Here is a 25,994-nt window from a genome sequence, read left to right on the forward strand (position 1 = left end):
TCACACACACACACACAAACGAAAAACTAAACACGGCAGTGTGATAAGTTTTGATAAAAGAATACAGCTTTACAACCACCACCACATTTATGATTTGGTTATTGCTTTCACTCTAGAGAGATCCCTTGTGTCCTCTTGAAATCAATCTCCCATCTCTGCTCCCAGGCAATTGCTGATCTGCTTTCTATATTCTAGATTGGTTTACATTTTCTAGAATTCTTAAGTATGTATTTTGCTTACTGTAGAGGATATGTTTTTCGAAAATTGATGGTAAAGTGAATTTTGGTAAACGAACCTTATGTTTTATTATCTTAAAATTTCTAAGATGCTTGAATAAAGTTCAGTTGATATTATCCTTAACATTTTTGGTTTTGAGTTTTCTGCCTTGTCCACTCTCTGTAATACTTTAAATCTGGATTACATGTAATAATATGTAAAACCAACTGATGGCACATTATATTGTAAAGCAAGGTATCGTTTTGTAGTTACCTGCCTCCTTGTTTGTTTTTAATGTTGATAAACAATTTGAAGAATAAAAGTGTACGGATCCTATTGTATTCATAGACTTTAATTCAGTCCTTTTTCCTTATAATTGTCACTCAGTAGACAGTGTAACCTCAATCTGTAAAAGGCCATTTGCCTTGTCCTTATGCCCTCCTGCTCAGACCTCTGGGGATGGGAGAGTGAGGGTGGATAAATAGCTATTTACTTGATAACATTCTGTTCTCTGTGACTCCTCTTACACATACATGCATGGTCTATTTTGAAAGCGTGCTGAAAAGTAGCAGTTGATCTCATAGATAAAACAGCCCCACTAGGATGGGATAGGAGAATCCTTTTATGATTTTTAAAACCAAATGTACTGCTTGTTCATACCTTTATACAGAAAATAATTAATCTTTTGCATAAAAAAATGAGTGTTTTCTGGTTTTGCCCAGAAAAGTTCTGTGTCTAGAATTTGTGCTGCATCATTTATTAATCATTTTGAAACTAGATCTACATAAAAACCAAACATTATGAAAGTCATATTTGCTTCACTAAACATTTAAATTTCGACTTCATTTGGAAATCCTACACTCATATAACGAGAAATAATCCTAATCCAAATTTATCTATAGTCAAACTGTGGATAAGTAATGTTCTATAAACTGAATTCTTAAGTAAATGTCATTTGGGAGTGATAACCATGGATCTGTTAAGAAATCCTGAAGGTCTGCATTTGAACACTGCCTCACTGAAGGCTTCAGACAAAGGACAAAATGTTTCAGTAGTCAGTTTGAGAGACAATATATGTGAGATGAGACTGAAGAACAATCAGAGCGACCAACCTGAGATCTTACATTTTATATGACTATTATCCCTCTCAAAACTAGTCAGTCAATACTCTGTTTCATTTTTTTTTTTTTTTTTAAGTTAGTAAAAAGACTTTACTCTGACTGTTTTTGGAATTTCCTCATTTTAGGGGTTTGTCTTCAGAAGCACAGACAAATCCCATTCAGCCTACACTGAATGGTGGGTTAGACACTGTCCTGTCTTCAGCAGGGTAAATCAGATGCGAGAACAGATGTAAACAGTTACCTGTGATACAAAGCAGGTTGTGCAGCTGTGCTGATAGTGGCATGTATAAACTGCATTGGGAGGGAGGAGTTAATTCTGGCTTGACCATCATTAGGTGATACTATTTACATAACGCCGTGAGTGATGAATTGCATTACAATTTTAATTTATTTTCTTTGTGTTTCTGAAGTTGCATTTACTTTAGAAAATTCAGCAAACCAGAGAAGCACAGAGAGAAAAACAATTCTAAAATTACCATTCATATTTTCATGTATATTTCATTGTTTTGTTGTTTAGCTGTTTTTTGACCTGTCATTTTTAAATTTTGTAATATGAACATTTCTCCATGTCCACTAAATATTTTTCTGCAGCATCATTTAAAATGACTACATAGTCTTTTTAAATATCACAGATAAAATGTAATTTATTTAACTAGTCACCTATTGCTGACTGTTTAGATTGTTTCTATGTTTTACTATTATGTAAAACACTGTCAAAAACATCCTCATGTATATGGCTGTTGCTTTTAAATTAAAGCTTATTTTACCAAAGTAATACATTCACCTAGTTTAACGTTTGAATAGTTGTTAAAGGCCTATTAGAAAATACAGTGGTGGCTGGGCTCAGTGGTGCAAATCTGTAATCCTATCACTTTGGGAGGCCAACGTAGGTGGATCACTTGAGCCTAAGAGTGTGAGACCAGCCTGGGCAGTATGGTGAAGCCCCATCTCTACCAAGAAACAAAAACAAAAAACCTAAAAGTTAGTCAGGTTTGGTGGCATGTGCCTGTAGTCCCAGCTACGTGGGGTGGGGGCTGAAGTGGGAGAATCTCCTGAACCCGGGAAGTCAAGGCTACAGTGAACTGAAATTGTGCCACTGCACTCCAGCCTGGGATATGGAAATGAGACCCTGTCAAAAAAACAAAAACAAACAAACAACAAAAAAAGAAAATACAGTGGTCCTTTCTCTAGAGGCAGCCTTTTATCTGTTTCCTCTAGTCATTATATATCTCCACATTGCTAAATTACGTATATATACATTGCTGTCTTTTGAGTTAATTTATTTCAGACATTGTTGACTTTATATTATGGTCTTTGAAGATTTTTCACTATTACACAGCCATCTCTTTCCCTCACAATCCCAATATAGTTAGATGCCAATTTTTGGCTTAATGTTGCATTATTATGTAGCTAGTATTCATAGATGAGCATATGGTAATTAATTCTGATGAAAAGTTTCCTTCTGACTTTTTGTATTTCATGAAGTTAATAATGCCTTGTTTTTTCATTTGCTTAGCTTTTTGTCCTTCTTAATAATTCTTCCTATACCTTCTATAAACTACTTACAATTTTCCATAAAGGGAATTACATCAGATAATACATTTCAATTATTTTCTTGAAGACATTCTTCCAGCAGACTTCCATTCTCCTCCCATCACATTCTCCAGACCTGCTTCTTCTGGGATTTTTCCTTGCTCTTAACCTAGGAACTCCCTGTGCTTTTTCTTGAATCTCATAGTGTTTTCTTTCTTGTCTTACCTTACATTTTTGTGTTATATTTCCTGTAGTATTCCTGAGAAAGGTTTTGTGAGAGAAAAATATCTTTATTCGGTTTCCTCACTTGATTTATAATTTGCTTGAATAATTAAATTCTAAGTTGGAAATAACTTTCCTATAGGTTTTTGGAAGGAAATGCTTATGTTCCGTTGTCTTCCAGCTTGCTCTTGCAAAGTCCAAGCCTTTTTGATTCCTTTAACTGTATAAGAAAACTGCGTAGAAGAATGTCTGGGTATAAGGATGTCATATTTTAAAAACTGTAAAGATGGGGAGGATGAAGAGGAGATTCAAGGCAGAGGGACTCAAAAAGCCAGGTGACAGCAAGTTGTCCACTGTGGTAAGAGAATGAAGGCATCTAAGTCCATGTGAAGAGAATGTGGGATATAGTTGGAACACAGTAAATTGAGGCTTTGTGTTGGAGACCCATAATGTGGAGCTTTAAATTTATTTTCTAGGCATTATTTCACCTAGCTGTCACCAGCTATGTGAAACTTTCTTTGGCTTATGGCAGGCAAAATGAATTGGCTTCTGATTTATCCTCCTTTAGTATTAATACTTTCCATGTGCCCATGTGCATGTGTACTCATATATGTACACACACATTTTTACATATCTATATGCCTGTCTCCCCCATTAGACTAGATCTTTGGGGTTGGAGGAAGTGACATAATTAGGTCTGTGTTAAGGGAAGCACAGTAGATCAGTTCTTAACATTCCTGGTGACTGAGATGCCATTGAAAACTGCAGAATGGATACCAGGAAGAAGGGATTAAAAGGAGAGAGAACAGAAGGTTATTTCAATGCCTGGATTTGAAGAAATGAGCATATGATGAACTAATCTACTGGGAAGGGAGGGATACTACTTCATATAATTATATTCCGATTATTCCCGTGAGTCTAATTATTTTAAATTTTGGAAATGCTGTGTTATTTTTATATATTGATTACACATCTTGCTTTAAAATTTTTCCCTTTTTGGTTCATTCCAGAAAAGTCTGAAACAATTTTAACTCTTGCTTTATTGATTTTTTAAAAAGATGAATGATGTTTGGTTTACACAGTTGATGATTAACAGTAATGATGATCTGAAATGCCATCTTAATTCTATTTGGTTAAAGAAAAACACAAATAGAGAATTGTAGATGAAAATAATTGGTATGAATCTTATATTATCATTTCCTAGCATTTTCTTATTCTGAGTAGATTCATTTCCTGAAAACGTTAACTTTGATTTTACCAGAGCCTTTCTAAAGTAGAGAAAATTTGAAATAATATGATACTTTTCATTATTGTTTGAAAACAATGAACTTTTCCACAAATTTTCAACATTATAAGTAGGGGCTTTTCATCAAGATGGATGATCACTCAGAAAAAGTGAAGAATTAGTTAAAGGTTTTGTTGTATGTTTGTTACTGACTGATTTCTCAAAAGCCAGGCTACATATTTATACTTAAAAAGATGTACCATATAACATATCACATATTTTAAAAATAACATTACACTGATGAGTCTTTACTTTCCAAGATGCTTTTAGTCAGGCTCATGCTCCACTAATGGTAGGAGACTAATGTCTTTTGGAAATTTTCATGATGCTAATTACAATTTATTAAGCACTTACTCATGCCAAGCTCTGTGCCAAAGAGTGAAGGGACATTGTCTCATTTAATAATAACCCTGTTGGGGTGGGTGTTGCTTATTATTAGATGAGAAAATTGAAGCATAAAGAGGTTACATTTCTTGTCTGAGATCATGCAGGTAGCAGGCAGTAAAGCAGGGAATGTTTATCTTTGGTTTATGTGTCTCTTCATTCTTAAGCTTGCTTCTTTCCATGTTATAGGAAAGATCCTAAGGAATATTAATCCTGCAAGTGGCATCACATGTGAACAGTGTTGCTCTCCTGCCCTATCATCAGATGACCATCTAATTTACTAGTAATTTCTCAGATTTTTTTTTTTTTGATCCTTATAAAACTGAATACCCTGCACGTCTACTGTGCTTTCACAAATGAAAATGATGGTCCACTATAAGATTACTATTTGGATTTTAAAAAAATTTCTTGTTTAATGAGAATAGCCAAATTTTCTTTGAAAAACTTTCTGTACTTATTAAGACAATATTAGTATCCTAGTTTAATGTGTGTGACTGATATAGTTTTACGTTACCTACTTTTTATATTATTCTTTCACAAACAATACAAAGCCTCCCCCAACTGTTGTTTCTCCTTAGTACTAACTTTAAGAAGTCATACATATTTCTTCCTGAACACCCAACAGTTTGGTATTCTGTCAGATGTTTTGCAGGGCTTTAGCAAGTCGTTACAGTGAATGTCTTCAAGAAGCAATACATTAGGCAGAGCACTGCAGAGACACCTGTAGAGATCAGCACACCTGCCCTCAAGCAAAAGACAGTAATTAGTTGCTCATCTTCCCTTGCAAACTTCCCCAATGTTGTTGTACATGAAACACATAGATCACAGCAGTGCTGTCATGAGCTCTGCACTGTTGGAGTTGTTTATGCCCGTTCAATTTTTAATGTTTCTATAAGACATTTTGATGGGAGCCCTGAGCCCAAAGGGATTTGCATGCTTGATCAAACTTGTGATGATTTAAATACAGAAATAAAGAGAAACCTTTGAATTACTTTGACTGTTAACTTTTAGGACCACGTTAGTGGAAAACATTTACATGATACTTGAGGCAAAGATGTGTTTGATCAACCTTCACAACTTTTTTGTTTCTTGACAGCAGGTATAGCGCCAGTAAATCTAAACAAGTTCTTTAATGCTTATAGATCCAAGTGCATGTGAATATCTATATAGCATGGTCTGAATATTTTAAAAGATGAATTTGTACCAATCACTTTTATTGAAATTAAACCACTGTCAAATACCAACCTTTTAGTCCTGCCACATTGTCATATATAGTTTCTATTATTAAAGAATGAGATGATAGGTGATTGAACTTTAGTAAAATACAGTAGTATATATGAATTAGATATGTTGGGGCCAGATAAATTATCACTTAAAGTACTTGGATGTCTTTTGATATCATTGTTTTAATTTTAACACTATATGTGGTCTAGGTACCGTATGGGATAAAAGCTAGTATTTTACCAAGTGACCTTTCAAGTCATTTCTATCAGCTGGGATTCAGTTCTTTGATTGTATTAGTGAAGGTTATTAATAAACAGCTTCAATAGAGATTCATTCATTACTTTAGTAGAGATTCATTCATTAAGAGTTTCTTAAATTATATTGTTTGTAAAATGCTATCATTCCTAATATCATAGCAAATTCTCTTCACATTTATTCTGAGAAAAAAATAACCCTAGTGCCTTGTCATTCAAGCATAGTCTGGTGGCTACACATACAGGCATCTTAAATTGGTTCTTGGAGATAAATGGGCATTATGGAGTTGTCAGATTATAGTAAAACTAAAGAAGAAGATGTTATACAACTTTGGACTGTCACTGACAGAGTTAGAAACCTTAGATGCTAATAAATGCAGTCATCCCATTGTGCCTTGCAGTTTTTCCTCAGTACATAGGTAGAATCTTCCTGTGAGTTTCTGAGCGTAGTTTTTGATTAGCTCTTCAACACAAAATGGAATGAATGATGTGAATATTTATAAACTTACCTCTAGATTTTATTTTGCCTGCCTTTCTTAGCCGTATGTAAGCCTAAGTGCAGATTAACTGGGGATACTCCATTTGTGGGGTAATGATTATGATGCTATGCTAGTATGCTAGCGTAGACAGAATACTCTTTTCTGTTTATTTATTTATTTGTTTGTTTGTTTATTTATTTATTTATTTATTGAGATGGAGTCTCGCTCTGCCGCCCAGGCTGGAGTACAGTGGCCGGATCTCAGCTCACTGCAAGCTCCGCCTCCCGGGTTTATGCCATTCTCCTGCCTCAGCCTCCCGAGTAGCTGGGACTACAGGTGCCCACCACCTTGCCCGGCTAGTTTTTTGTATTTTTAGTAGAGACGGGGTTTCACCGTGTTAGCCAGGATGGTCTCGATCTCCTGACCTCGTGATCCACCCGTCCCAGTCTCCCAAAGTGCTGGGATTACAGGCTTGAGCCACCGCGCCCGGCCTTATTTATTTTATTTATTTATTTTTTTATTTAGATAGAGTCTTGCTCTGTCGCCCAAGCTGGAGTGCAGTGGTGCGATTTCGGCTCACTGCAACATCTGCCGCCTGTGGTCAGGTAATTCTCATGTCTCAGCCTCCCAAAGTGCTGAGACTGCAGCCACATGCCACCAAGCCTGGCTAGTTGTTGTGTTTTTAATAGAGACAGGGTTTTGCCATCTTGGCCAGGCTGGTCTCGAACTCCTGACCTCAAGTGATCCACCTGCCTTGATCTCCCAAAGTGCTGGAATTACAGGCTTGAGCCACCGTGCCTGGCCTCTTACATTTTATATGCATAACATTTTGGCTAGCTTATGCTTCATTGACTTTCAGGGATTTCACAAGTCATTCCTAAGAATTGGTCTGTCTATAGTGGCCTTTGGAATTCCTAATCACTTTATGTTAATGTTGCATAAAACATTTGGCAGTCTGTTTCTTATGTAAAGCTGCTCCATGTACCCTGAGTCAGAAGCTTACTTATCTTTTTATCCTTGGTACCTAGCTTAATGTGATCAGTCAGTGTTGGTTGGATTAGTGGATTATTGAAAATATTATGTAATGGATATGAATAGCCCATGGAAACACTAAAGAGTGGATCACACTTAACACTTTTCATAATAAAAATAACTTTTTCTCTTGCTTGTTTTTTTTTCCAGCATAACCCTTGGTTCATATTTTTTCTAGAATAAGTTCCTATGACTTGATTTTAACTTTACGTCTTTACTATCAGTTCATCAAAAATATTCTGTGAAAAAACATTTTATATTTTTACTGCACTAAAGTTAAGCTCTTCTTATTCTGAGTCACAATCTGGACCCATTTAACTACTTTAGCTTTATTTTCTATTGTACTATATTCTCTGGCTGTTTTTTCTCCTCCTGTGCTGGAGAACTTTTTACTCCTTGTTTCAGGGCAAGTCAAACTTCTACTTCCTGGCATCATGTCTTGGTCTCTGAGCTCCAGTCTCATGAACTTCTGAGTTATTTCTGTTTTCCACCCACCAGTTAAGAATGAAATCATGTGTCCCTATGTTTTGCAAAATGGATCTATCTCCAACTAGCTCATAACTTCATTGGTATGGTTCCTTTTTTTTTCTTTTTTGTATTTTAATTCTTTTCTTTCTGACATATGGTAGAATGCTAAGTACTTTGTAGTAACATAGTAAATACTATACACATTTACACACTAGGTAATCTACTTTCATAGTAGCAAGATAAGCTTCCTTCTAAAGAACAGAAGAAAGGAAGATGGACAGAAAAAAAGGAAGACAAAACAGAAGAAAACAAAGGAAGGAAGAACAAAAAAGAAAGATCAGCAAGAATATTTTGAGGAATAGGGAAAGAGCAGTAATTCTGGAATTTTAAAAACTTGAGTTTAAATTCTGATTCTGCTTACTAGCTTTGTAATATTGGATGAGGTTCATAATCTTTTGGTGTAAAATGGTAATAATATATATCTGACAAACTTGTTGTAAGGGTTAAATTATATAATGTATATAAAGTGCTTATTGGCATACCCTGGCACATATTTGATGTTGAAGCAATGGTAGCTAACTCTTTTATTTTGCATGTGAGGGAAGAATTTTAGAGAGCTGACCAAGGGTCATGTAGCTAGTAAATTGTGGAGAGAGAATTGAACACCAGGCCATTCTTACTCTAAAGCAGTGTTTTTCAAACATTAGTGCATCTGAGAATTATCTGAGAGACTTGTTAAAACACTGGGCCCCACTCCAGAGTTTCTGGTTCACTAGGTCTGGGGTGAGGCCTGAGAATTTGCATTTTAAGCATATTTCCTGTTGCTGTTGCTGCTGGTACTGGTCCAGGGACCACACTTTGAGAACCAGTGCTTTCTGGCATGTTTCTCAACCCTAGTTGCACCTAAGAAATCACCCTGAGTAGTGTCTATAAGTTATTGATGAAACCAGAATCTTTGGTTATGGGCCTAAGTGTGGATTTTTAGGTTTTTGTTTTAAGCTGTCCAGGGAATTCTAACGTGCAGCCAGGATAGGAAGCACCACTCTGCCTAAGTGAGGCTCTTTGCAGTTTTTTCTTAGAACTGGGTATTAAGTGAAGCAGCTGACCCTGCACCCTCTTGGATGCTCAGTGAGGCAAGGCCTCAGTAGTGTGTTGTTTTTATGCTGTTACGTTTTAAAACAATTGCTTTGGCCTAGAATCCTTTTACTGTTTTAACCTGTTCTACTTGTTTTTGTGGACTGTTTGCATTTCTCCATCTTCATCCTCAGTGTATCCTGCCTTCATCAATCTCTAGGGTGGATTTTATGTTAATATTTGGCAAAAGCAAGTAATTAGCAATAGTTGACTTGAAGTATAAAGTAAATAAAGGAATATATCTAATTTTTAAAACAGCAATCACATTAACAATTTAATGTACTTTCAGAGTTCTGATTATGAGTTTGTTCTTCTTTCTGAGATGCTTTGGAAACCTTACATTTTGTTTTAGGGGACCCAGTTATTGGTTAGAATAGGTAATGATAATTGTGCACCCAAAAGTGTATAAGTAAAAATGTCGTAGATTAATTGATAAAGGAATCTTTTTTTCTTTATATGATTCAGTTGGTAAGTATATACAAATCAAGGCATGAAATCATTTACTGGATAAGAGTGGGCAAAATACCACATAATTTCATTAACCTTTAAGCAATGAAATTATAAATCCATATGCAAATGTTTAAGGTTATCATTGCCTATCACTCCCTTTTGATTCCTACAGTCCGTTAATTCTTCTCTGTCCTGCTGAGTCTTACTAAAACTTCTGACTGATGTACTTTTATTAAAAGGTTTAGAATTTACCAATTTAAAACACTTGCTTTACACTATCACCTCTAATTTAACTAGGCCTATTAAACACAGTATTTTGCAAAGGGAAAAAGTCAATTGCTGTTTCTTTAAAAAATAATAAATTGAAATGAATTTTAAACTCTGCTTAGAGGTGAGCAACTGCTATATACTACTAGGCCTTTTGATAGCTGATTTGTTCCTTTAGTATGCAAATTTTAGGTTTACAGAGATCTAGTGCTTTTATTTAGGAAATATGCCCAGAGGCTAGATTGGTAGGCTTTGGGAAGATAACTAGTTTGGTGTGAAATAAATAGTTGTTAAAGGATCACATGAATTGGGTCCCAGAAGATGAAGAGTAGACTGAGACAGATTGAGGAAAACTGACTGTACTTCATTTCATTTGGCTATACATATCACTGAATTAAAAATGAAGACAATGAATGATGGCAACACAAAGCAAATTAATAAGCCATTTTTTTTGTGGGTTTTCTGAAAAGTTCTGTCTTCTGAGCAATTTAAAGAAAAGGGCTGAGTACACCCCTAACCAAAGGAGCTTGTTCCACATCATTCTGGGAGGCCAGCCTTTTAAGAGATTTTAGCTTTAGCAGGGAGGAAGGAATGGGTCAACTCCCCTCCCACCCCCCGCCTATCAAGTCAGCAGCATCACTTCTGGTGAGTGAGATGACAGGTGTCATAGAAAACCTCACATTCAAAACAAGAGGGCTCAGGGATGCTATCTTAGGTTGGCAATTGTAGATATTCTGGCTTGCAAGTGTTAAACAAATAATAATAAACTTTTAGCTTTGCGAAGTTAGTTTTAAGAAGTCGTACACTTGTTTTGTAGCACTGCTGTTTTGGAATCTCTGACTTCCAAACATTTATTTTTCCTTAAATAACTGAAAAATAATGAAATACATTTCTATATCAATAGCTTATAGAATCCACTGTGGTTTTCTTTTTTTTTTTTTTTTTTTTTACAGTGCATATATCTGTCTTTTTGGTTGTCTAAGCAGTTAGGCCATCAAGAAATATAATATTTGAATAGCGTTAGCATTTGAAATGGTCTCTGTATACCTATTTGTTGTATGTCTCTGGTGGTAGAGGTGCAGAGGGCATGGGTGATGATGATGTGGGAAGGTGGAATACTAGGTTATTTCATTGAGGCTGGAGGTTTGTAATCTTGTTATCATTAAAGTTTCAAAGAGGTGTAGTATGTAGGAGTGCCAATGCCACAGTCTAGTAGAGAGAGAAATGAGAATAGCTAATTGGTTCTTGCCAGCCTTAGCAATAGTGGTTTTGGTAGAGTGATGGCTAAGGAAGCCAAGTTGTGGTAATTCAAGTATTGAATGGAAGTTGAAGTGAAAACAAGGAGCTTATATTACTATTTTATGAAGTTTCACAGGGATAGTTGGTAGGGTTGGAAGAACTGTTATTGATGAAGAAGAAGAAACCAGTGGAGAAGAAAAGGAGAAGACGGATAGTGCAAGTTCCTAGAAACAGCATAAATGAATAGGACTCATAGTATAGGTAGAGGGTTTAGTAATGGAAAAGAGTGTCAACCATGAGATAGTAATGAAAGTGTTATGAGACAGGAGAATTTGCATATGTAGAGTGGGTTCTTAGTTGCAGGCAACAGCTAGTTTGAGTTGCATACAGAAATGCATCACATGCTACTTAATTTGCAGAAGTGCCAAGGAACCAAAGTTGACTGTGAATAGCAAGGAACAGCACAAGCCATGAGAAACATCCCATGATACTATTCTGGTAGAAACTCCACTGCCATTTACTACTTAGAGCCTATGAGACTAGGTAGCATATCTACATACGTGGTTGTTTCAGAAGAACAAAATGCCTTCACTACAAAATTTGATCTCATTTGTAGTTGGCTACTTCCTTGATTTGCTCATTTCTGCTTTCTAAATCTTGAATGGATTTGGTTGAACCTGGGTTCAACCAAAGGTATGATGCAAGAACATCTGGGAAATGTTTTCAGCTTGAACTTTGTGAATACAGGAAGTTAGAGTGCATGCTAGAAAGGGATTGGAGTGCAGGCTGGGTAGTTCTGGCTCTTGGTCTTTCATGAGCTGCAATCAAGATGTCAGCCAGAGTGACATTCATTTGAAAGTTCGACTAGCCTGGAGGATCTGCTTAGAAAATGGCTCTCTCACATGGCTGTTATGTTGATTCTGGCTATTTGGCAAGATGCCTTGTGTACCTTTCCCTAGGACGGCTTGAGTGTCCTCACAACGTGGCAGCTGGCAGCTGGCTTCCCCTAGGAAGATCCAAGAGAGTAAGGAAGAAGCTCTAATATCTTTTAGGACAGACACTGTCACTTCCACTGCATTCTGTTGATCACTCAGACCAACCCCAATATGAGCAAAGGGATTACACAAAGGCATGCATTCCTTGAAGTGAGGATTATTGGGGGCTGTCTTGGAGGCTGGCTACCTTGTACCCTCTTTTCCCCTTTCTTTGACAGCACAAGTTGATCAGATTTATCTGTAGAAGCAAAAAATGAAATTATTTTAATAGAGTGGAACTTGACAAGAATTTGGATAGAATGTGGTTCTTTATATTAAGGGTACACAGTGTACAGTATTGTCAGCCAGGTTTTAAAGAGATAATGAAACGCTGTTCATTTACTTGTTCTCAGGTTTATATTCTACAAGCAGAGTTTGTATCATAACATTATCATTCAGTCGAGGCATGTGTATTTTGAAGTGTAGAGATAATGAGGTAGTGATACTGTCTTCTAGAATAGCTCTTCTGTCTTCATCTCTGAAATTCACTGGTCTGGCTAGCTGTCTGTAACGTCATTTCCTCGTCTCAACTCTTTAAGACCCTGACAGACTCTTGAGATTGTAGTGAAGATTTCTGTGACATGCTGGGTGGGTATAGACTGCTCTCTCGTGCCTTGGTCACATCTTCGTGTTTATTTTTTCATATCATGTATCACAAATTGAAATGATGTTGTTGATATACTTGTTTGTCACCCTACATCTTTCTCCCATTCCCCAAAGTAAAGCTCCAGCAGAGTAGGGCTTTGTTGACTTATTCACTACTGAGTCCTCGGCACTGAGTGCAATGCATGGTAGATGCCCAGAAGGTGATTGTCTAAATACATTATTTTTTGATAGTATACAATACATGATTATTATTTGAAACAGGACACCACAAAAGGTAATTTTCTAATGCACAAGATAAGTAAAGGTAGAGGTCCATTTTCTATAAACCAAATGAAAAGAAAGAATGAATATGTTTGGCTGATTCTGTAATTTTTTATGTAAACTGTTTCGGAGCCACATTTCCTGTTGATTTGATCACACCTTGTTTTTTCTTGTCATAAATGGTCCTTTTTGGATGAGTTACAGTGTGAGTTCTGGCCCTGTCAGAATTGATATTCCTAGGAATCCTGACTTTAATATACACAGAACAGGAAAAGTCATGATAGGCACCCTTGGGTATATATGGTAACATGTTAGTTCTCTTCAAGACTGTGCATAGCTTACAGGGATCACAGGGCTGTGTGAGTTAAGCAATAGTTTAAACCTGATGTATTGCTCTCCCAGAAAGTAGTATTCTTAAGGTATTTACCCCAGATCTGCAAGTGTCTGTGTTTCCTGGGGGGGGGGCGGGGGACCCCCAAACCTGGAATGCTCATCCATATGCATTCCAACCTGCCTCTGAGATGTTAGGCAAGCCTCAGCAGAGGTTCTTGACAGTTTTTTGGACTATGGACCTTTTGGCAAATCTGACAAACTGTTGACCTTCTCCCAGAGATACTTATTTACATAAACCCACCAATTTTACATATATCATTCAGGAGAGCATAGATTCCTGAAGGCCATCCAATGACCAAGGCTAAAGACCTCTAATCTGAATTATTATTATTATTATTATTAAGTTACAAATGATTTGGAAAATCTCTGCAGAGACTGAAAATCTCTTATTAATTAAGAATAACCTTAGAATCATTCTGAACATTTCTGTTCTTGCACATTCTTCTCCTATCTTGGAATATCCAAGAGCCAGACTAGATCATCCAGATTAACTCTTGACCAGCTCAAGATTGAGAATTCAGGCTGGGTTTATTTTGAAGGTACTAACTATGTCTTTTGTGATCTTACAGGTATCTCTGCATTAGCCAGACTGGACATATGTAAAGGGACATCAGTATATCTGGATAATCAGGTAAGCAGATGGGACTTCATTTTTATATCTCCATCAATTCAGTCCTCTGACAGTATGCGGGCATTTTCTATCATGTCTCGTTTACTGCAGTGTGGGTCAGGAAGATGATTGATATTTCTAAAGAGAAGGAAGCAGCCTTTTTTAAGTTTCACCAGGTTATTTCCCTGCTGCTTAAAGTCAGATTTCTTTATTTTTATCTCATTATTATTTCATGTATTCATACATCTATAGTAGATAATAATTCTCTACTTTTCTTTTTATGTATATTCTTTGGAGAGTTGTGGACAGCTCTCATATTGTTCCTTGGTTGTCAGCCAAGTTATAGACATTTAACTCCTTTAATCTTTCTTTGTAATTGAGTTAACTTGGCTGCTTTTTCCAGATTTTCCCCTTGTTTTATGGTACCATTAATAAACAGAAAAACAGTCTATTGCCTGGCTTCTTCTACACCTTTCGTTCTTTTTGTTTTCTGTTTTTGCCTCATATTCCTTGTTGAACTAAGGCCAGCCAGACATCATTCTCTGGACCACTTTGGCACTACATGAATGCCTTGCCTGCAACTATCAGTGTCCCATGCAGTAATGCCATCAGCAGTATGTCCTAGAGAAAAAAGAAATGTAAAAGGCGAGCAGTGAGGAGCAAAATAATGCATTCTTTAATTACATGGCAGACTTACCCTTACCACCCAAAGTAAATCATTGTACCTGAGCCCTTTAACACAGCTTTGGTCATCCTGAAGTGCTGTGCGTGGTCACTAATTTGAATAATAAGAGAAGCGTGTATATTGTTTGAAGTTTGCCCACTGTTCTCACTTGATTCCTTCCCTGTGTTCTCACTCCCCCACTGCCTTTCTCAACACGGATTGTGACTTGTTACCAGATTCTGTGGCCATGAACAAAACTGGGCAGGGGATCATTTTGCCAGAAATTAGATAGGCTCAGGTGGTAAATGCTCTGTGTCTCCATGTATAACATCTGAGGCAAGTGCTTTAGTTCTTGCTATTTCTGTAACAGCTATTGGTCTTCTTTTAACAGCTGATTCAATGGCAGTATGCAGGAGGAAAGGACTGGTAGACGTTTGGTGCTATTTATCAACACTGTATTAGTTGCACAACTTTTTTCCCCTCTGATTGGCAGAGAGAAGCATACTGCTTCTAGATGATGCTGAGCTTAGTGTAAAATATGCCAGCATGGGATCTGAGCTTGTCACAGTTCATTCTTTCTTTTCATTTGGTTTGTAGAAAATGGACCTCTACCTTTACTTATCTTGTGCATTAGAAAGATAAAAGGTCATACATCTAGGAGCTAATGGCTTATTGGTGTCTTTTAGTCAACAGATTCAGATAATATATTTAGTTGAAGCTTACAGCAGCACATACTCGGCTTTCTCATTTGTGTTAGCTTCACTTCTAGTACAGAATTGAATAGGATTGAAGAGACGGTTTTCCTGTTTGTGTCTGTGGCAACTTTTTCGATGATTTGTGGTTTAATTCTTTAAACATTTTTGATCACTTATCACTTCTTTCTCAGTGAAGGCTTAAAGTATTCAGATTCTAATGTTACAATCTTTTCATCACATTATTTAATTTTAGAGAAATCAAAGTCAGAATAGCAGCTGACATAGTTGTCTCTGAATAGTGACCTAAAAATTATAATACTACTTTTTTTTTTTGCCTGGATTTTATGGTCTGCCTTCGTGGCATCAGATTTTAAATAAGATTAGGTGGTTGTGAATCATGTATTTCTTGGTCTCTGGCCTCTTAAACAGGTAACTATATGACTTGGACCCTTTTTAAGTCTGCTTTTAAAAAATGTTAATCTCTCACATGGCTTTTAAACTGTTGACAGTATTGTACTTGACATTAATTTTGTTAGGCAGTTAATGCATTCTTCGGCATAACTTTGTTTCTTAGGTCTTTGCAAGACCTGTCAAAGAAAACAAAATGCTAACCTGACTTTAAAGGGGCAAGAAAATCCCCCCCAAACTATATTATTCTTTGTTCTCTATGTGCATCAAAGTGACAATCCCACACTGTCTCAATTGAGGGAGTCTAGCACAAAAATGAAAAACAGCCTGGCACTGTTATAGGCTTACAGCCAAAATGTTTTGTGTAGCTTGGTTCTGGCAGTGGTTTTTGTAAGGCGGAGGGTCTACCCTCACAGCATCACCGAAGGAAGGCAGGCAGCCTTAGTATTTCCCACTTAGACTGTTTTTTCCCCCCTCTTCTCTTCCTCTTTCTTCACACAGACCACCATTGTGAAAAGAAATATTTTTTTTCTGAAATAGAAATATCATTCCCCTTACAACTTCCACATTTAGTAAATGGCTTTGTTCCTTATAGAAGTTGGTGCTAAATTTGCCTTTTCCACTCTCTTAGGTATTTTCTTTACAGTTGCATTTTTGCTACTATTGCTAACTTTGGTCATGTTGACACTGTATTTTTGATTGGTTGGAATCTTGTCTGCTTCAGAATTTATTATTTGAATGGAAACTTTTGAGTATTATTTGCCTGTATTATATGGATTTTTATGCCAAGATATCTCTTGTTGAGACCAAAATGTCTGCCATTGGTTTCTATTTTTGTCTAAAATTCAATGTCAGTTCATATCTTTTACAAATTGAATACCCTTAGAATGTCTGATAAGTCTTGGTAGATAAGCAAGTGAACTTCCGTTAAAATAAAGGATGTGCATTTAAAATATTTTTCCTTTGAAATAAAAAATGCAACGTAAAACACAGAAGTGTTTTTAAGTTTACCAATTCTCACAAAATTATAGTTAGTGCCCTACCATTAGGAGTGTGAAAATGTGGCATAATGAGTTTTAAATAGAGATGTTTGAGCAGGAGACTGGATTTTCACTATGAGCAAGCATTCTATGAAATTTCTTAGAATGTTCCTCACAATGTAAATATGTTTTCTGTTGTATTAAGCAAGACAAATGATTTACTTTCTAGTGATGTATTTTTAACATTAGATTTTTTAGAGTGATCTATTTTAAAAATTAGTTTTGCAATCAAGAATAGTTAGTAGGCAGAATATGTTTTTATAGGAGGATATTGATATTATTTTGACTGATCTTTATTTAAAAAATTGTCAATGATTTTTGGCAATAAGAAAATTACTTTGAGAAGAAAAACTCATGTACATATTTTTGTAACAGTGTAACAAATGTGACTGAAAAGGAAGCAAACAGTGGCTCGTGTTTGAATTATTAATGTGAAATGTTTTTATATGCCATATATACTGGGAAATATATCTATTATGGGTACTGTAAGATGAAATTGTGCAATCTAACAGTTGTTTCTTTTCTGGGGATTTATTTTTAATTTAGAAAACGCTTTAAAATTATTAAAAGGATTTGTAAAACAAAGGTGTATCAGCAGTGTGCATGAAATAAACTCACCTGTTGTTTTCTCTCATTCCGAACAGACTCAGCAATATGTTGGTTCACTACTTTAGCAAAACAAACAAATACTCCAATTGCTTTGTATGCATAAGGCACATGTAATAAATGCTACAATTCCCCATTGCTCCCAATGCCATCTTTTTAAACTTGCAAAGTGGCTTTTTTTATGCAGAGCTACTAAAAGGAATCTGGGTGGGATGCCTGTTAAGTTATATGAATTGAATCTTTAGGTCAACATTTTAAACTTCTGAATTCTGAGAGTTTTGTGAAGGAATGCCAGTGAAACTTTTTTCACTTGATCCAGTTAAGTTCATGACTGTCTTGAATCCCCTATGGCAAGGTCTGATAATGTTAACATTAGCGAGTAAAGATAACATACACACACAAGCCTCTTTCATTCTGTGTGTACTGAATAATGTTTATTGCATATGAACCACTATTCAGTGACTTTAAATACACTTTCTGCAGTGGTTTAATTTTTATTTGCAGTGAAGCCCTTTATTTTTTCTGTGGTAAGAATATATCTTTCAGTGATTTAGGACAATGTGAATTGTTCTATTTATTTATTTATTCTAACTACACGCAGAGGCATAGGAGAAATATTTAAGAGCCATAATGTTTAAGCAGTTTTTTGGTAAATACGGTAGAGTTTTTCATTTTTGTAGAATAGAATTTATAGACAATAAATTGTATAGTTTTAATTCAGAACACATAGCAAAGCTATTATATCTTTTTAGTTTGACATTATATATTTTTAAGGAACATAATATAGTAACTTAATCATTATATTTGTAAAAACACGGAGAAACACATTTATTAAGAGATAACAGCAAAATTGAACAAATACTGTTGATTATTTTAACTAGGATTTTACTATATTAAGTACTAAGTTTATAATTATAACTAGTACTTCATTTCATTTGAATGTCAATATAGATTTCAAACATGACTGTTGGGAAGATGGTTTGAATGTCTTGTTTGATATCAAATATTGGTAATGTAATAACAAGTAGCGATTTTTAAGTTTATGTGGTCTAAATATGAGTAATCTTCCCTTAAGCATATGGTACATACTTTAGTGTCAAAATTCAATAGATAGTATTGCATGAAAGGGTACCTGTTAATTTCCTCTTAATTTTTGATATGTTTTAATTTCTCCCACCCTCTGACGTATTATTCTGTAGAATACTTTTACAAGTATTTCATGTGTTTTCTATGGCATCTCACGCTGCTCACTTTTTATCTATAGTACCATATGAGTTCCTCCTTTTTAGGTTTACACTGCATATTTTAAGCTGCTGATAGTGTAAGTAGATTGCAAGGTAAAGTGACATTTAGCTTTTTGAGTTAGCTTCATTTTTAGCATGAGAACAGGTTTTTTTTTTCCCCTGTCCTAAATCTTCTCTTATTTCCCATTAAAACAGTCTTACTAACATTGAACAAAGAAATTCAGGGATTTGGCTAAAGCAGCACTTGAAATGCATCAAAAAGTGGCTACTACAATACAATTTTATTAATGAATGATCTACATTGGTTCAGCTGTGTCCATGTGATTAGGCCTTCACCAGGCAACAATGGGTATTTCCCTATTGCTTTTATTTGATTTCCAAGAATGTGTCATCTGTTACATCAGCCTCTGCCAATATGCCCCTGTAAAAGTGTTTTTTTTTTTCCTTCTAAATTTCTGAAGCGTAAGTTGAATACCCACACATAGCCCTGCTGAAATATTGTTTCTATTGAATGGTGGCCTACGTTTGTATGCTTGGTGTTGCATACCAAAATCTCAGAATGTAAATTAAAGTAAATGTTTATTAAGTTTATCAGTAAATTTTTGGAAGTGTGGTTGCCTGGTAATGCTAAAAATAGACTATTTTAGCTTTTACATTTCCATCTTAATATTTTATTACAGTGGTATAATGTGTTATAGAGGTGGACAAGCTTGCAGATTGAAGTGGGGATCGTCCAGATTGTTCCCTTCCCTGGACCATATGGTATAGTTCTAAAAGCCTTTTGTACACTGTCTGTTCAGTTTATTGTAAACTCAATCTTTAGTGCACCTAAAAAGATAACCAAATAAAAGTGAGCCTTAGAAAACGGACTTCATATCATATAAGGACCCCAGATATATATTTTTGAAAGGAGATAACTGAAAATGAAATTGAAGTTGAGATGATATTATAAACAAGGGAGATTTGTCGTTCTCTGAATTTTTTTTTATATCACATGGATTTTCATAGATTGTCTTTGAATACTGCTTTTAAAATGAAAGCATTTATGTTATGTGACTATAGTTATTATCCTTATTTATCCCATTCTTAGAGTTTCAGGAAAAAGAAGGTAGCATTATTCTGTTTTACAGAGGAAGTCTCTACCTGTGACTGATGGTAAGGAATATATAAACTACAGGTTTTATGAATACGTGGATTTTTTGACTTATCTTCGTGAGAATTTAGGCTAGATAACTCAGTAATTTCACTCTGTGAGGAATTACCTATACCCAGAGTTGAAAGGTTTCTAATTCTTATGTGTTTTCCTTTCTTCCCCTACTCCTAACTTAATACGTTTCTGTGATTCTATTTTAGGAAAATAGAGTAAGAGATTGCTTATCCCATATGCTAAGATCCTTTAGAAGCAGGAATGAGTAATTTCTCCTGACTCTCACTCTCTTTCCCTCCAAAGTAAGCCACTGTTTGAGAAGAGCATTAGACATTACCCACTGCTTTTTGGCATAAGAGATTTGAAGTTGAAATTCTACCAAATGGGGGGAAAAGAAGGAGAGCCTGTGAAGAACATGATTCTTTACTCTATCATTACCCTGAACCACTGAAAGGGTAACTGAGAGGAACTCAAATGTTATTGGAATGTGTAATTTTTCTTTGAATGGCCACAGTGGAATATATTTGAACAAAAAAGGTGGAACTAGTATATGTGGTGTACGGAGTTGATGGCGATTGAAATTAATGAATCTTTTCAGCACTATACAACAGAAATCCCAAGAATAGTACACATTTAAAATTTGTCCAAGAGAAACGTATATAGAGAATGATTATTGTGTTATTATTACCATAGGGAGATGACTAGAGATAGATGGATTATTAAATAATACAATAATGCTAGTGGTAAATTAGACACAAAGTATTTGTTGGGATATACATTTTTCAAATTCAAAAAGTTTTCTAAAACAGAATCGTTGATTTCAAGTGTATGTGTGGGAGTCTTTCCTATTTAAAAAATACTGTTGTTTTATAATCTCTCATTTATTTTATTTATTTATTTTGAATGGAGTCTTGCTCTGTTACCAGAGCTGGAGTGCAATGGCACGATCTTGGCTCACCACAACCTCTACCTCCCAGGTTCAAGTGATTCTCTTGCCTCAGCCTCCTGAGTAGCTGGGATTATAGGCACATGCCACCATGCCTGGCTAATTTTGTATTTTTAGTAGAGATAGGGTTTCTCCATGTTGATCAGGCTTGTCTTGAACTCCTAACCTCAGGTGATCCGCCCGCCTCAGCCTCCCAAAGTGCTGGGATTACAGGCGTGAGTCACCACGCCCAGCCTTTCATTTATTCTTAAGCCACTTTCTAAGGTGCTCACAAAATTGAAAAGCATAGTTTACACTTTCACACAAATTAGATACCTTCCCTTTTTCTCTCCCCCTATTCTCCTTCTTTTCTCCTTTCTTTCTGACCTTCAGCTATTTACTTATATATGTGTATTATATATATGAATAATATATACCATACTTACAGAAAAATGTTATTTTAATAGATTTGAGGGATTGAAAGTTCCACTTAAGAAAATAAAAATCTTGTAATAACTATGCAACAAATGGATTTTTATGGAGGAATTTGACCATGTTTATCGAAGGAATTCAGATTACAGAAAATCGTAGAAGTGTAAATTCAAAATTCTTTTGTTTTTTTCTAGCTACGAAGGACTGGATTACAGTTTAAGAAAAGAGGAACCATAAAGAGTCTAACTCAAGTATCTCCTATTTTAATGGTAAAAATGCCTCTGGCTGCAAGTAGTAGAAAATCTTACTGACATTGATTTAAATGAGTTAGGGTTTTATTTGTCTCATAAGAATCAGAAGGCAGTTAGTTCACAGGTAACTGATACCATCAGGGATCCAGGTAGTGTCTAACTCCCCACCATCCTTAGCATGTTACTTTTGCCTCTTATTTCACTTTCAAGCAGGAAGAACAAAGGGAGAGCTCAGAAACTTTCTTCCCATGGATACTTTCTCTTTTTCTTTAGAAAGGGATGTTCACTCACAGGGACTTCTGTCTAGTTCTCATTGGTCAAAAGTATGTCCCATATAACCACCTCTAGAGTGAGGTAATGAGTGTTTTCACTTTCTAGCCTCTTTTGGAGGAAGGCAGGGAGAATGGGAATTAGAATGAGTGTTGAATGAGCCATCCTAAAGTTATCTGCTGTACTTCCTTAATTCTTTTGTACAGTTAGTTGTTTGGACTTTTGAAATTCTCTGGATACTAGGTTTATGTAGTAGCTTGCTATTGGTTGTCTTTTGAACAGTTAGTGCATATGTGTTGGTGTTGTTATGTTTCCGTGTCTGAGGATAGGAACTGTAATTGAGTCATCTTTGTATCTTTACGCTTAGTATGGTGCCTACATGTTGAACCTCAATAATCCCTTCTTGAATGAATGAATGAATATTAAGAAATATATTTGTTAATATTATGAGTATAAATCATTTATGCAGTTAAAGGATATTGTAATATTTTTAATTTGTGAGGGTTTGTGAACTAAATTTTGTAGGATTGCTTGTTATTGCTAAGGGACATCAGTGTAATAATGTCCAGGTTGTTTTGAAAAAAAGGAAAGTCCTCAAAATGGTTTAGTACCAATGTTTTTTGGGGGCTGGGTGTTCCATGAGTAAGTAAGAAATATGATTGCTCTTAACTCTATGCATAGACTATTGTTTAAACAAAGATATTTTGTAGTACTCATATGTTAGGATCTTAGTTTTTAAAGAAATAGGCAATTGGAATTTATTTATTCCAAAGGCAAACAGGTCATTTGATAATTTATATTACTGATGCTGATTTATAGATCCTTGGAAGCATCATATGGCTAAGGACATATTAAATCAGATTTTGCATTAGTTGACATTTGAGTATATATGTTTTTAAATTCTTAAGGGATAGCTTTATACTTTTTAATTCACAAGCAAATGGTTATGCACGATAGAATTTCATGTCCAAAGGAAATCTTAAGAGGTCATCTTTACATCTGCTTGTTGTGCCCTTGACTGTCTTAGAAGGATGCAGACTACGTCTTCATTTAAAATCTGCAGAAGGAACTGCTCAGACTTGGTAGGAATCAGTAACTTACAACTCCTCCAGTGTCCGACTTAAATTCTCTTTATTGTATTTCCATTCAGTTTCTGTTATTTTAACCTGAGAGGACAAAATGAACAACAATCTACTATCTCCCATACAACATCCCCCATATATTATAAATTCCTATTTTAATAAATTCTTCTCTTTTGATTCATGATGGCAGGGTTGTTGGTACCTTAATTACTAAAACAGTCTGTGCATGGATAGAACTTAATTCAAAGCAGGGAATGTATTCAAGTGTCTGGAACTCAAATTTTCTATCTGAGCAGTTTATAGTCACTAGGAATAAAGAAAGCTCTTTTAACATTCAGAAGCAGTCCTAGGAGAAGGGTTCTTACATAATCACAATGTAGGCAAAATAGTTTCCTAGATTTGAACTCAGAATTGGTTATTGGTAGTTTTATTTGGCCCTTAAGCAGATCTTTTGCTCATACTTTTGGAAGTAATAAAGGTCAACACTTTGCACTTAAAAAAGTGCATGTAAAATATCAGCCGTCCCTCACTATTTTCACCTTTATTCTCAGTGATCAGTATAGTATCTGACTCACAGTATGCACTTAGTAAATGTTTGTTAAATAAGTATCCCTTGATAATGTTTCTAATATGGGTAGCTTTATGCTTTGCATTTCTCCATTCCTCTGTATTTCATGCTGTCCAATAAACACTCACACTTTATTTTTTACTGTCTTTATCTTTCTATTCAATGATACTGGCCGTGATTTAGGATTTACTTGAAGATCTGAATACCATAGTAATACCTGAACAATTCAATTTGTGATGACACGGTAATTTTCAAATTCAGGAATACCTCCTTTGTTTTATTCCTCATAAGATAGTGACTTAATTATAGCCTGTTGATGAGAATTCAGAATGCGTTAACTGAATATTGTATACAAGGCATTTTGCTGGGTTATGAGTAGTTACAAACATGAATTGTACATAAACCTTGCTGCCAAGAAATTGAGATCTGGTTGGGAGACACACACACATATACTGTAGAACTATAGTATAAGAGGGATTGTGGTGACTGCTCTAAATGGGGTAAAAGCAAAATTTAGGGCACTATAGAGGAAGGCGTAATTACTTCTGACTAGCTCAATATGGGTGAGTAATTGACTGGGTCTTCACGGATGGCATGAAATTTGAATGGCGTCTTGAACTATATGTAGGAATTTGACAGGTCATGAAGGCAAAAGGTTTCAGAGAGGAGAAATAGCAGGAGCAGTACTCGCAGGTAGGAATGTGTATGGAGTGTTTGATGAAATAGATGGTTTCTTCAGTATTTAGAGTAATAGTGTGTCTGTGGGAGTGACAGAAATTGAGGCTAGAATGGAGCTTGGAACCAAATTGTAAGGGGTCTTATTTCTTGTTAAATAGTTTTCTTTATTTCATAGAAAAAGTATAGGTTTTTGAGTGGAAAAGTGACATCAAGGTACCTATAAATTTCAGAGGAAGAATGGAAGACGTTAAATGTAGCTACAGGTAGGGAGATCAGTTAGAAGGCTGATGAATAGCTCCTGTTGAAGATGATAAGCGAGGCTGGAGGCAACAGAGCTTGGAAGGAGGGTCTGATACCAGAGGCCTGGCGTGGGTCAGATGCCCTGTGACCTGCTGATTTGCTTAGAGGTGTGCAGCAGAGTTCTGGCTCCCAATAGAAGGTGCTTTCCAATTTTGAGTCTTCCTTCCAGCCATACCATTTTGGTGGATTGTGGAACATGCTCCCACTCGCTGCACGTGGGCGATCAAATATTTCAAATATTTTAGCTTGAGTTCTAGAAGGAAGCAAAAGGAAAATTTGAATAGTTATGTGAGCCAATAATGTCTGCCACATTTCCTCAATTCTGTATTTCCTGGGCTCTTGGTTCACCTTCTTGAACTATTCGTATAACTTGCTATTGGTCCCTCTTTGAGACCCTGCTCAAATGTTCTACATTTCAGGCCGGGCGCGGTGGCTCAAGCCTGTAATCCTAGCACTTTGGGAGGCCGAGACGGGCGGATCACGAGGTCAGGAGATCGAGACCATCCTGACTAACACGGTGAAACCCCGTCTCTACTAAAAACTACAAAAAACTAGCCGGGCGAGGTGGCGGCGCCTGTAGTCCCAGCTACTCGGGAGGCTGAGGCAGGAGAATGGCGTGAACCCGGGAGGCGGAGCTTGCAGTGAGCTGAGATCCGGCCACAGCACTCCAGCCTGGGTGACAGCGCGAGACTCCGTCTCAAAAAAAAAAAAAAATGTTCTACATTTATCATTCTGGATTGAAGTTATATCGAGGCCTGAGACCCAAGACTGTATTTGGGTCATCATAATATCACAAAACAGTTTAATTTTTAGAATGTAATAATTAATAAATGCTTGTTGAATAAAGCAAATTTGTTTATGTTTTGTGTTTATGTTTTCCTACTCTTTGCACATACCAAGCATATGCCTATCAGGGTCTTGCTGTGCCTGTTGCTTAGATCCAGATCTACGTACTCCCCAATACCCTCGCCCCTTCTTCTGATTTCTGTTCAGATGTCATCTCATTATCAGCAAGATGTTTTCTCACAACGCTGTATCAAATAACCTCCTCACACCAGCTCTCAGTAGCCCCTATCCTCTGTTACCCTGTGTTACTTTTCTTTATAGGTACCCTCATCTGACATACATTTAACTTGATGATGGTCTTTTTACTCCAACTAGAAAGAAATTGTTTGTGATAAGAGTACCATTTGGTTTGTTACTTACTTTGTCCCCAAGCATGCAGAACAATGATGAGCAGGCACTTAGTAGGCACAATAAGTATTTGCTGAGTGAATGAATAGTAGAGATTAGGCTGAAAAGGATACAAAACATTCACGTACAGATTTGTTTATAAGTTTATCCAAACCATGGCATTGTTATTATAACTTTTATGATAACAAATCATTAATATTTCCCTCAGAAAATAAAGAATTCTATTTTCTATAGATTGTGCCTGTGAAATCTAATTGTGGATTAGTATTTGTTTTAAA

General features: G+C 35.9%; 1 protein-coding gene across 14 annotated transcripts in view; it reads left to right on the forward strand.

Moving 5' to 3' along the window:
• The window catches only part of GTDC1 (glycosyltransferase like domain containing 1), a 403,927-nt gene that overhangs the window by 88,581 nt on the left and 289,352 nt on the right, over window positions 1–25,994 (forward strand). For all 14 annotated transcript variants that reach the window (XM_033231599.1, XM_033231600.1, XM_033231598.1 and 11 more), the window contains one exon: window positions 14,172–14,233. The gene's annotated coding sequence lies outside the window, so the exon portion shown is untranslated. The remainder of the gene's footprint in view (window positions 1–14,171; window positions 14,234–25,994) is intronic.

The sequence above is a fragment of the Trachypithecus francoisi genome, unplaced genomic scaffold (assembly GCF_009764315.1).
Source record: "Trachypithecus francoisi isolate TF-2019V2 unplaced genomic scaffold, Tfra_2.0 Lachesis_group13, whole genome shotgun sequence".
In the NCBI taxonomy this organism is placed as follows: Eukaryota; Metazoa; Chordata; class Mammalia; order Primates; family Cercopithecidae; genus Trachypithecus; species Trachypithecus francoisi.